The sequence below is a fragment of the Nelumbo nucifera genome, chromosome 1 (assembly GCF_055504915.1).
Source record: "Nelumbo nucifera cultivar China Antique chromosome 1, China Antique-T2T, whole genome shotgun sequence".
In the NCBI taxonomy this organism is placed as follows: Eukaryota; Viridiplantae; Streptophyta; class Magnoliopsida; order Proteales; family Nelumbonaceae; genus Nelumbo; species Nelumbo nucifera.
This window is the reverse complement of record NC_142649.1, coordinates 213,073,617-213,087,873: the sequence shown is the minus strand read 5'-3', so window position 1 is coordinate 213,087,873 and position 14,257 is coordinate 213,073,617. Positions and strand designations below refer to the sequence as shown.

Sequence of the window (14,257 nt, the reverse complement as noted above, 5' to 3'; positions counted from 1 at the left end):
GACCAAAATCCCCCCTAAAGTAGTTGTTTATAGCTATTGGATGGTGTATTTTAGTCATTTGAAATGTAATAAATGCCCCCCTAAACTAGTAGTTTATAGTTATTGGGGGCATTTAAGTCATTTTGTGCACTCTCATTTGGCAAAATACACAAATACCCCCAAATTAGTTGTGCATAGATATTGGAGGGTGATTTTGGCATTTAACCCCCTGAAACGGCTATATAACGGTTATATACTCATTGCAATAGTCACCAGACCACAAGCCATGAACCCTTGGCCTAGTCTAGCATGGAGGTTCAGGCATGACCCATTTTACACCTCTGGTCGAGCCAAGCCAAGACTTGTCAAAGTTCATCTCAGCTCAACTCAATTACACCCGTAGTATCAATCCCTTATTACATTCATCAACCATATGATTTTACATATTTGACAATTGTTTTGTTTTAAATAAACTTTTTTTTTTTGTTCAAAAAGCAAAGCATCCATTATTTATAGAGAAAGGTGATCTACAATAAGATCATGAAGAAATTGAAGTTCACAATTTTGAGGTTCACAAAAAAGAAATGCTTTGAATTGCAAGCTAACTTCGCTAATCACAATTTTGTTGAAATCTTATTCCTGTTTAGTGTTCACTAGTTGAAGTTGCATATCGAAAAGGAAAAAGAAAAGCTCCTGCAGTCAGTAACGATGTTGGCTAAGAACTAAGGTGGGGAGTAACCCATCAAGTGGAGTTTAATGAGAGATAAACAACCAGTTTCAATAAGGGAAAATTTTTTAAACTATCCTTATGGTTTAGTTAATTGGCTAACTCACCCTTACTGTTTACATATTGTCTTAAAGTACCCCTACTGTTTCTAACAATTATCTACAACCTTCCGTACTGTTAGCTCTACATCATAAATTGTTCACATGTGACACCACGTGATTGATATACTTTTCAAAAATCCCTAAAATACCCTTTTATCACAGAGAACTCAAAGCACTGATATCGGGAGCATTTGGCGACAAACTCAAGGCACCTCCAATCCAATCGGCCAAGAGGATTGCATGACCAACAATGGTGCCGCAGTGAAGACTGTAACAAGGCTGACATCAGAAATCAAAAGCAGCTGAAGTTTGATGGTTTGATAATTAAAAAAAGATGAAAAGGCTGGTTGAGTGGCAACACGAAGCTCCTATTGGGTTTAACTAGGAGTGATGACTGATCTGAGGCCCTATTTGGTTTGCAAGAATAGGGGTCCGGAATTGGAATTGGAATGAGCTATTCCGATTCCAACTGTTTGGTTGGGTGGTATTGAAATCCCATTCCCATTCTTGCCGGAATGGCATTTCCTCATTTTAGGGAATAGCCATTCCTTGCCCCTCCCTTGGGAATAAAATCTCATTCCTATTGGGTTAGTTTTGCACTAACAAATTTACCTTCTTACCAAACAGACTTTTAGCTGTAATGGATGCAAACATGAATTCCAATAAAGCATATGCCTTTTTTATCAAAAGTCTATTTGAATGCAAATCTTCTATTTTATTGATGTACTTTAATGTCTTATTATCAATGTAAATATGCATTGAAAAATGTGTTTTTTGTCATTTGTCAATGCATAAATGTAATGTTGCCAAATAGAGGCAAAAGTAAATCGGAATGCAAGTTTACCCTGAATTGGGATTTACACTCCATTTGCATCGTTTCCAAACGCAATCTAAGGGAGACATGGTCTTATTCACAGTGAAAAGGAGCTTTTTTTTTTCTCTTTGTTAAAAGTAGTAAAAAGCTTTTATTTGAGACATTTACATTTTCCAAGGTAATCAAACATAACATCCAATCGGTACCATACATCTTCCAATGACAACAAATCTTTGATAAAGGGCTGGACCATGGGATGGCATTGTCAATTGGTTATAGAGATTTCCTCCCGTTCATCGAGATTATATCTGAACATGTGTTCAGGTAATATGCAATACAAGGACGGTTCCTTTTCACGATGGGTGAGTACCAGTTATGGGAGAGACTGTTCCTTTTCACAATGAATAATAAGGCCATGTCATTTTTTAAATTCGACATTTTGTTTTTTTAAATTATTAGTATATTATAGTTTTTCGAAAATTTCATCAATTGGATTTTATTTTGAAAATTTAAGGAATAATGGAGAGTAAATTTAATATTTTATTTTTTTCTATTATCACTTAACAACAATGTCAATTATGAGAGAACTTAAAGGATACTTTAAGACAATATATAAATAATAAAAATAAAATTAGCCCCAAATCAAAATAAGTGATCGAACCAGCTTTGCTGAATTTCAGATCAATCCTTTTAAGACAGTAGAATAGAAGCAATTCGTTAAAAGGCCAACCTTCCAAAGAATTAATAGGGAAATCGAAATCAAATCATAGATTTTATGAGAGTTGGCCAATACGCAATTACCTAAAACTGAAACGACATTGGTAAAACAACCCCTGAACCGTGGCTTTGTTTTTATTTTAAAAATTGAATTCATGTATATAGTCTAACAACCCCTGAACCGTTTTCAGATGGATTCATCACCTCAAAAATCTTGGATTAACTTTACATGCAATCATCTGGGTTCAGGCTAATTAATGTGTTTCTATTTTTTCTTTACTTATCTATACTCGAGTCATTGAAGGATTTTAGCTTCTGCTTTCTATTACTTTTTCTTTTTCATAGTAAATTACTGTCATCAGTGCAAAGTGCAAACATATCAGAGATGCATGCCTCCCACATAACATCTAATCTTCATATCGAAATAAATAAATTAGACAGCTTTTGAATGGCAAAGCCGTGTCTGTAACACAGGGAATCAGATTGTGTGAATATTTATATTAGTAGATGTTTAGACTCTAGTGGACATCGTTATATATATATACTTCAACTATTTTCTTGTTCTTGAATATTAATCAACCTTTTTTATATTACATGTTATACTTGGGTGGGACAGAGTGCACATGAGGTCTATGGAGACTCTTCAGTTTCATAGATTTTGATCTTATGCCATATATCGGAAGGATGCCAAATGAATCTCAGCGGCTTGCTTATTGTGAACTTTAATCAGTTCAAAGAATCACATATTTGAACTTTTGAAGGAAAGTTATATATTATTATTATTATCATTAGGGCAAAAATAAATAGTGGCGTATATATTACATCATGCATACATAAAAAATATAAATAGATGATATTTTTAATTTATGAAAGTATACTTTATGAAATATAAACTAATAAAAAGTAAAAATATTTTTAATATAATCCATAAAAATCTAAATTTAATCAATATAATGAATGAACCTAATTCCATCTATTATTTAGGTCACTTAAGTATAATTAATTGGAGTGTTCATTCTAATTAATAACCATGAGATTAATTAAGGGCCTCTTGTGGGTAACCATGTATATGTATGTTGAATCCACATCAGCATTATTAATGTTATAGTGGTGTAGATAAGAATCCCATGTACTATAGTTATTGTCTATGTGTTAAAACCTTTTAATTTTTCTCGACACAAAGACGACCAATGCTCGACCGAGCCCAACCATATATAATTGCTGGGTCCGAGGTATATATGCTTGAATATATTAATATTATTTTCACCACAACTCTCACAACCATACTTATTTATTTATTTTGGCTCCATGTTGTTTGATTATTATCATGAAAAACAAATCAATTAAGCAAATCAGTAAAGGCCAATCACAAGTTGGCCTGTATTTGAACAAAAAAAATCAAAATGACTCTTGCTCTCCCTCCAAAGTTAAAAGTCTTGCTTTACCTCTTTGTTCATTTTTTTTCATATTTCATGTATGGAAAATCCGCTTGAATCATTTTCCACAACGTTTTAAAAACCAGACTGGATACAGATCAACCGTTTTGGGAATCGGGTCCTGGGTCGAATGGTCTGACCATCCTCTTTGAATGGATGGACTATTTTGATTTAAAAAATAAAAATAACAATTAAAATTAAATAATGGCCAAAAAATGATGTCCGGGTTGATGGGTTGAAGGTTTGAGTTCCCGGGTCAACAGGTTTTTGACTAAATGGTTCAAATTAATGGTTTTTGGCCCAAAAATGGTTATAGGGTGAAACAGAACCGATTGCCTGACCAATTCTCAAATCAACAGGTCCGGTTCAATTTTCAAAATCATGATTTTCCCTCCTTGCCAAGATACAGAAAAAATTAAAAATAAAATAAAGACCGGTTTCGAGTATTTCCATCCAGCATCATAGATTTTTCCTAAAATAAAATAATACAACAACCCAATAACCTGCTAAATGGAGCAGATAATAAAATAACAGATTTGAAGTTGATCCAAACCGATATTATCACCAGATCACCCCTCTCTAACTAGCCAGATCAATGACGGATTAGAAAACACCCGATTGTTATTGCTGCCATATATCTTCACCCGACACAATATTCTTCTCGATTCAATTCCATTCGTATCACATAATCTTTGAGAAATTCTTCCGATTATTTATTATTATTATTTTTGGTCGAATTCTTCCCATTAGTTTGGATTGTTGGGTTTGGCCAATTTTTTCTCAATAAGACATCTTAAGGCTTAATGCGTGATCAAATCATCTATGAATAAATTAAAGAAAAGAAAAAGAAAGAAGAGTCCAAAAAGGGAACAGAAAATTGAGTTTCATATCTAGACAGTGAGCTTCTCATAATGTAGCTATTGTTGTGTTTGTTTGCAATGCAAACGTAAATATGTACACTACATATTTATTCATTTTTTGGTTCATGAATGTAAATGCTATTTACATTTTAAATTGTTTTTGCATTCATCCTGTTTGTTTGAAATCAGTGCAAAGGTGTAGGCCCATCATTAAATGCTCAGACTATCTTATGCTCAAATGCCTCAATTTTGATTAAAAAATTAATTATTAAATGAATACAAAATTGTATCAAAAAAATAGGTACAGTCTACTTTCTTTTTAGAGTACAAAAATATGAGACAATGTATTTTTATTTTAATAATCATTACTTTTTTACGTTTCAAATAAACGCTCGCTACCCTGATTCCGTATTTGTATCGCAAACAAACGGAACCTATATTGCAAATTACATGATTGATGGGTAATTGATTTTGAATCCACAACTCCATGTCGACACCAATTTGCCTTGGGTGGTGTTTGGCGTTTCCTTGGTTGCTTTCAATGAGATACCACACCTTACAAGTTACACCTACGCTGCTGCCACACACAATGTTGTGAACGACTAATTAGTATATATTTGATGTGCGGTGGGCTACAAATAGAAGATTTATTTAGAAAGATGAGGACATTTCATATAATAATAATGCATTTAACAAAGACAAGAAACATCTATCATTATATTATAAAATTAATATAAATAAAATCCTTTAAAGGTTAGTTTATTTGATGTAGAAAACCCTAGAAACACTTGAAAAAAAAAGTGGGCATTTGGGAACAGGAATCCATGTGAAGACAATCATGGGCAAATGGAATTTTTAAGCTTTATTGAGTGGAGTCCCCCTCAATCGTTTCTACGTTAACCGAATTGTGTATGTCTAAGCAAGTAGCTAATTGCTACCTAGTTTATACTTTATACTGTACACGGGGGGAGGCTGAGTGGGGTCGTACATTTATGACTATCTTTTGACCTAATTTGAGGCTTTCTCAGCCGTTGGATCAAATTATTAGCTACTGATTATCCAGCTTAAACTAAAGAAACAAGGATTTATTGGATCCCCTGCTTCATCCATCTCTACTACCTTTTCCTCGCTTTATTATATAAAGTAGAAAACAAAGTAGGAAGAAAAGGACATAAATCCAATGTGGAAATTAGAAACAGCTACCTTCATTTGGGCCATAGCCCACCCCCCATGAGCCCTGTGATTTATTTAATAATCAAAAGTGGGTTGTGTAATCCTTTAACAAGGCAAGATTCCTTGTAGATTAAGCAGGGTCTTGATTAAATAAAGAATTGAGGTCATATGGAGAGAAGAGGATTGGTCAAAACAAGGGAAATGAGCACTAATGTGATCAACTCAACAATCATCTTATAAACTTGCTTCCGGTTGTCACACCATCAAATTAATTAGGGCTTAAAAAATCAAATAAATGAATAAATAAGAACAGCAGACCGGATGCAAACCGAGTAATGCGGTTGGAAACGACACTTTGAGTTGTGAGTAGTTGCCAACTTGGTTGCAAAATAATCTTTGTTTCCAAACATGCATGGTACATATCTCTTCTCTTCTCAAGCAAATCTTACCAGTTATTAGTCCATGGCTTATGTGCATTTTTAAGTGATGGATATTATATATATATATATATATATATATATATATATATATATAATTTGTGGAGTTAATATTAGAATAATCAATTGGTGCTTGCTTGCTCTTGGATATATTATCAAAAGAAGTTATTTATTTGTGGGGATGGGGCGGGGGATTCTTCTTCCAATCTTCATTCGTTTCACTTTCAGTCTTTCACCCTTTAGAAATGTTATTGTTAGGGCAGGTCCTGAGATCCATTGTTTAAGGGGTCGGCCCACAGCACTAATCTACCCAAAACGTGCTTTGGGCTATGGGATGGGCTATGATATTGGGGATAGTGGCTGACACCAAATGAAAATGATTGTTCTCAGCCTCAAGACCGGCCTAACTCCACTTTATTTCTTTTTCTTTTTCATTAAGGTTCAAAATATTGATATATCTGATATGTCGGTAGAGAAGTATTGGGCAAATTGATATTGTTTTTTTTTTCCTTTTTTTTTTATTTTTTTTCTGAAATCGGTTCAGGGGGGGTCGGTTTAGGGTTCCTTCACCCCCTGAACCGGTCAGACCCCCGATACACTCACTGTAGAGGCATAATGAAAGAGTCTTAGAACGATATATATTAGCTAATGCAGGCCAATGCGTGTCGATATTTTGAACCTTGCTTTCATCCTTTATTTAGCATGGCTCCTTTCCTGTTATCTTGTTGAAAAAAAAAGAGTAGATGTTTATATTGATGTTAACTGACCCACGTTTTCTCTTAAAACATTGTCCCCTACAGAACACTCACTTTGATTATCTCTGTAAATGTGAGCTTTTGAGACTCTCTAAATATTGTCCCCTACAGAAGACTCAAAATGTGAGTCTTTATTCTCTGTAAACGTGAGTCTTTGAGACTCTAAATATTGTCCCCTACAGAAGAATCACAAAGGGAGTCTGACATGGGTCCAGACTTCAGGCCCAGAAACTCTCAACTGTGAATATTCGAAAACCAGGTCCCCTTGCTTTGGTTTTTCCATGTGAGTTGTGAGTAATTTCCTGTTTTTAGGCATTTTCTCCTTGCAAAGTTGTTTTGCTAATTTTGATGTATGGGCGGAACAGAGTTAACAAATCTCTGTTATCTATCAAAAAGAAAAAAGTTACAAAATCTGTGTTCCATTAGAACATTTATTGGAGGGAGGAAATTGATGCCCACAATCGAAGACGAATAGTGGATCTGTGCTTCATGCCCTGTGAGTTTACGTGGTCAATATGGACATTACCCACTATTGTATGTTAATTAAAAGATATCTTAAAATTTTAAAATTGACTTAAATATGTCTTATCACTGTTTTATCCTCTATTTTCTTTTAAATGGACTTAATTTCCATCCTTAAGCCTTTCTGTTGTTATTGTTAAATTGTGATTAATAAAAGCTTAATATGAACCAAAAAGAAGGTAAAGAGAATAATTCTTTTGTATTATACTATTGTTATTCGTTTGAGCCAGGAATTGAAAATTTGGAATCACCTTGGCCACCAGCTTTCGGTCCAACGGGTTGACGGTTTAACCACCTAAGTCAACAGTTTTTGGATAAAAATGAAATCATTTTGGTTGTTTAATTGGAATCATTTTGATCATGAATCTCATTATACATCAAATAAAAAATTCAAAACTATAGGTACATAGAGTCCAAAAATCCCAATTCAATGACACTATGATCACCCAAATCCGACACCATTTGCCCCCTTCATCCTAAGACCTGAAGCCATAACCAATTTCGACCATCTAATTGGGGTCATTTTGATCTTCAACCTCATTTTACATCAAATCACAAATCCAAAACCATGTGCCCAAAAATCCAAATCCAACAACATCATGATAACTCAAATCCGACACCATTTACCCCTTCATCCTAAGACCTGAAGCTGAAACTGATTTCGATCATCTGATCGGAGTCATTTTGATCTTCAACCTCATTTTACATCAAATCAGAAATCCAAAACCATAGGTACATAGATTACAAAAATCTAAATCTAATGACACCATGATCACCCAAATCTAACACCGTTTACCCCTTCATCCTAAGACTCGAAGTCGGAATTAATAACGATCGTCCGACTGGGGTCATTTTGATCATGAACCTCATTTCAGACCAAATCAGAAATCCAAAATCATATGTTGGTAGAGTCCAAAAATCCAAATCCAATGACACCAAGATCACCTAAATCCGACATCGTTTACCCCTTCATGTTAAGATTAGAAGTCAAAATTGATTTCGATCATCCGATTGGAATCATTTTGATCTTGCATCTCATTTCATGCCAAATTAGAAATCCAAAGCCATAGGTACGTAGAGCTCAAAAATCTGAATTCGACAACACTAAGATCACCCAAATTTGACACCGTTCACCCTTTCATCCTAAAACATGAAGCCGAAACCGGTTCTGATTGTCCAATCGGGATCATTTTGATCCTGAACTTTATTTCACATCAAATCAGAAATCCAAAACTATAGGTACATAGAGCCCAAAAATCTGAATCCGATTACACCAAGATCACCCAAATCTAACACCGTTTACCCCTTTCATCTCAAGAACCAAAGCTAAAACTGGTTCCGATCGTCCAATTGGGATAATTTTTTTATCCTGAACCATATACCACGTGAAATCTGAAATTTAACCTTGTACATGGATAAATCTCAAAGTTTTGAGTCCAACGGTACCAAGATCGTCCAATTCTGACATCGTTCACCCCTACATTTTGAGACTCGAAGCTAAACTCGATATGGGCCTTCCGTTTAGAATCCTCTTCACTACAACTTCGGACCTAAGGCATCCCATGACCAAAACTTCCTCCCAAACTCTAGAACTATCCTAAAATTCAAAGATTTAACCAACTAAGGATCTTCCAATCAATTAAGGCAATCACCTAAATTTTGAAGAAATTTTCTTTTTATTGCGTTGATTGATTGAAAGAATCTCCCACAAAGCTGTCTTATCCATTCCCTTGCAAAAAAAAAAAAATCTTTAAACCTAAGCCCTTGATTTCTGTTGGCTCCCAATCTCAGCCCTCCATTCATTTCTCAAAAATCTATAAATACCTCTATTTTCTCAAATTTAAACACAATCTAGCTTAGAGAGAGAATTATATCCCCATTAGCCTAGAGAATGCCCCCTCATGTAAAAGGCCTTCTCCACTCACTCTCCAAATACATGCAGCATCATCCCTCACCATTTAAGCAATATACTGCTCTTAAGAATGGCATAAGATCGACCCAGGGCTCTCCATCAAAGTGTCTCAGTGCAGCATATGTCGTTGGGGTCGTGTATTACTCCATCTAAAGAAATGCAACTCGTTTAATGAATCGTCGCTCAGTCCCTACATATGGCTTTAGTAGTTTTCGTATGATTCTAGTCGTTTTGGTATGTTGATTTTCTCCATTTACTAGTTTAATTTCCAGCTTAAAACATGAGCCACTTTCTTCTTTATTTGATTAACATGCTTTTGTTAATTAGTTGTCATTTCTTTTTTAAGTAGTCTAGTAGGCTTGACCCAATGTTTTTGCCAATTTCCTATCTTATTTCGCCTAATACATGTAACATCATTTTATTATTATTTGATTAGAATGGAAATCAGTCCGCTCATTCTCTTCTTACTCGGCACCCATTTTTGGGATCATTCACTAGCATTTCATCCTATTATGGCATACATCAGTTAAAATGATCCATGTTCAGGTATTGTAGGCATATAGTTCAAATTCAAATGTGGGCTCATTTTAATTTAAAATTTCAAAGGTTTTCAGCCCCACCGTTTCTATTATTCCCTTTATGGCTTTAATTCTTGGTCATTACACCCTTTACTAAGGTTCAAAGTATCGTTACTTATTGATCTGTATTGGCCGATACGTATCGTTTTAGGACCCATCCGATATGTCTCTACAGTGGATGTGTCGGGGGTCTGATCGGTTCAGGGGATGGAGAGGTCCTAGATCGGCTCCCCTGAACCAGTTTTGAAAAAAAAATTAAAAAAAGGTAAAAAAACAAGTATTGAAATGCCCGATATGCCCCTATCGGCGTATCAGGCGTATCGATATTTTGAACCTTGCCCTTTACCACATAGGCCTCATTCGTTTACTTATCCAAGTAAATGTATTTATTCGGGTAAAAGACTTACCCAGTTAAGTGCATTTACCCGTGTTCTTTTATTTCCTACATAAATAAGGCAATGACCATTTTAATTATTAAAATCCATTATTAGAAGGGGCATTTTTATCCCATTCAAGTGTTGGCAATTTTCTCCCTAAGTGGAAAAGTTATTTATCCACTTAGGAGATGGGTATCACTTAACCGGGTAAGTGATATCCAGAAAAATAAATTTTCCCTAATCTCCACATAAATATAAAAAAAGAACATGGAATTCTTGGTCAATAGGAATCAAAATCCCACCAACCAGCTTTCCTCCCTCTCAAAATCCAAAAAAGGAACGCCCCTTAGTTGCATATTTTAGTACCTCTAAATTTGCTCAACCTTCATTCAAGTCAGATACATCTTAGCTCCCAAGCGAACATCATTTGATAGGAATAAGTGCCCGTCCCTAGAACACCTATGTCATTTTCACGGTAACAAAATTGTCGACATGGAATTCTAGCCTAATCTTCACGTTAACCAACCCCATGAAATTATAGTAGATAAAGGAAACTTTTTGCCCTCAATATCAATAAAAAATAATATTTTCATATAATAACTAAAATATGATAGCTTTTTGGGAAAAATATCAAGAAAGGGCACTCTTGCTCGTCTTCCTCCTCTGCCTCTATATTCAAGGTAGGTTAAGGTCGCCAGCTTCAACATTATAGTCCTCAAGAGAAACCATGTTATTCTTGCTTCTTTAGTCAAAGTGATGTCAACAACCTTAGGATCCCAGCCAACCTCAAACCAGAACTCTCTCTCTCTCTGTGAAACTTATTTTTGTAACTATAATGGCTCCAGCTGCTCTGTGGAGACTGTGATGAAGCAAAAGGAATTCATTTACAAGTCAAGTGATCATGCTTCTACTGCCCAACTTGCCCGAGTTCGTCTTTGCCTTCCTCGGTGCATCTTACCGCGGTGCCAGCAACACAACAGTGAATCCCTTCTACACCTTGTCGGAGATCGCCAAACAAGCCAATGACTCGAATGCGGCCACCGGTTTACTTTCTGAGACGGTGGGGTAGGATGGAAAGGAAACTAGTGAACAGAGATCAGGTATATAGACACGAGAGCTTGACCTAGGATACTCTGTCTTTTCTAAGCTTATTAGGTTGATTGAAACAAATAACCAATCGGTGTAGTTACATAGTATCATTCCCTCACTTCCTTATCAAAACCAACAATAGCAGTGGACAGTCGTCTCTTAGAAGTGAGAACTCAGAAGCAGAGCTCTACGGCCATGGCGGACAAGACGACAAAGACCCGAAACAACGTTAGGCTGGCCATACTGGAGCTCGCCAACATGATCAGCGTCCCGATGTCTCTCAATGCCATCGTCTGCCTCAATGTCCCTGACGCCATCTAGCAGTGGTTCCAATGTCCCTCTCTCCGCCTCCGAGATCCTAGCACTAGCACGTGTTTTCCCAACCGGCGATCCCAAAAACCTCCAGCACATCTTCCAAATGCTCACTGGCTACATCTTCTCGGAGCACATTGCTGACGGCTCCGCGGAGCGCAAGTACTCCCTGACGGAGATTGGAAAGGCCTTGGTCACCAACGGGGAGCGTCTATCCTACACCGCGTACGTTCTGCAGCACCACTAGGACGCACTGATGAAGGCGTGGCCTATCCTACATGAGGCGGTGGTGTACCCGAAAGAGGAGCCGTTCGTGAAGGCGAACGGTGAGCCGACATACTCATACTACAGAGACAAGCAGGAGGTGATGAAGAAGGCCATGTCGGTGGTATCCGTGTTGTGCCGTTCGTGAAGGCGACATTGGAGGGCTACGATGGGTTCAAAGGGGTGGAGCGCTTGGTGGATGTGGGTTTCTTGCAGATAAGGGCAATTTTCTGAGATGTGAAGAACATTTCTAGTTATAAGTTAGCTAGAATCTTATGATCCATTTGCATAAATATAGAGGTTTAGGAAGAAGACGAACAACAGTGCCCTTTCTTAATTTTTTTTTCAAAAAATTTACCCTGTTTTAGTTTTTATATAAAATATTATATTTTATTGATATTAAGGGCAAAAAGTTGCCCTTATCCGCAAGAAACTCAATTCTAGCTTAATCTTCACATTAACCAATCCCATGCTCTCAAGTACAATTAAACATCATACATCATAGGAAAATAGTGTATGCATCAACCAAAAAACTTTCCTTTTATCCAAACAAATCCGCTGCACTCATTTACATAATCATCTACGATTCATTAATTCCAATAAAACATTCTTTTTGTCCAAAAAAATCCATAGCACTCATTTACATAATCATCTACGATTCATTAATCCCAATAAAACATTCTTTTTGTCCAAAAAAATCCATAGCACTCATTTACATAATCATCTACGATTCATTAATTCCAATAAAACATTCTTTTTGTCCAAAAAAATCCATAGCACTCATTTACATAATCATCTACGATTCATTAATTCCAATTTTCTTATTCCCTTCTTTGTTTTGTCCTAGATCTTTGTCAAGCTCATTTAATTCATTAGAACTCCATACTTTACTTATATTTTGTTAGTTGCTTAATTACTTTCTCTTTAATTGTTTTTTAGCAAAAAGATTTATTTCTTGCTTGTTGATTTAGATAGTTATTATTCAGTTTCTCTCTGTAATTTTAGTTTCTTCCTAAGTCAAAAAATATTGAATTTTCCTTGAAACTTCGGTGAAGTAGAGGTCAGTTTAATTGGATGTGTGTGGGGTGTCTAACACTTTCCCACACCGTACCATGGTCCCTGAACCCTAAGAATTTCATTCCCATTGAGCAACAGTCACAAAAAAAACCAAAATATTTTTCTTACAAAAATCCCAAGTTTTCTTAAATTCCCAATTTCTAAAAATTTAAGTGACGAGTTCACTCCATACTCCGTCTGTCCCCCCTTCGTGTCGGGTAGCCACACAGTACGGACCGGAAAAATTGGGAACCGGTCAGGTGACTAGTTTCGTTTTTCCCCAAAACCGGATTTTCCCAAAAACTATTGATTTGGGTCAACAAACCGCTGACCCGGGCGATTAACCGTTCAAACGGTTTTGACCATTTTTTATTTCTTTTACTTTAAAAAAAATTGACAGAACAAGCCGATCGTCCGATTCAAACAGTCGGACCGTTAGACCTAGGAACCGGACCCTGACCGGTTCGTACTCCGGGTCGGTTTTAAAAACCTTGGAGTTTCTATGTCATTCGAACAAAGGCTACAAGTAGGGTCCAATGAGATATGTCTTCGACCTAACACTATGATGAATGCAACACCAAATAAAAACATGTACCCGATGCAGCATTGATTTGAATCGTCAAAAGTGAGACCACTTGACATTACTATACGCATAATGAGCATTGGAAGACTGAGGAGAATCCCATGAAAGAATCTTGTGGGCTGATGAAGAGAAGAAATTTCCATTTGGAATGTTTCCACACCAACACATCATCTAAATTATTGGAATCCTAATTTTGAGGATCGAGTCAGCAATTGGAGTAGAAAACGATCGAGTTTATGATGAAATCCTGCTTCCAGCAATTTGAAGAATGGTTAATGAGATCGGCAACTTTACAGTTCATAGCTACTCCCTCCTCCTTTAACATGGTTGGGCTCTAACCTTCAATCAATGAGTCATCACCCGCCCGCATTTACCTGCCAACTAGAATGAATAATCCTGTGAATATTTGGTTTTTACGACATTGTAGCATTGAGGACTGAATGGTAGAGATACTTCCCTTTGCTTTTGAAGACCAAAACGATCCCCCAAACTTCAAGTATTTAGCTTTTAGATTTTGAACCCAAAGACTACTTGGATTGGCTAGAAATCTCCAAACAAGCTTCAG

The 14,257-nt window shown here is 36.2% G+C and overlaps 1 pseudogene; it reads left to right on the top strand.

Annotated features, from left to right (window-relative positions):
* The first annotated feature begins 11,641 nt into the window (after positions 1–11,641).
* LOC104604825 (nicotinate N-methyltransferase 1 pseudogene) lies at positions 11,642–12,409 on the top strand (annotated as a pseudogene).
* Positions 12,410–14,257: the final 1,848 nt, after the last annotated feature.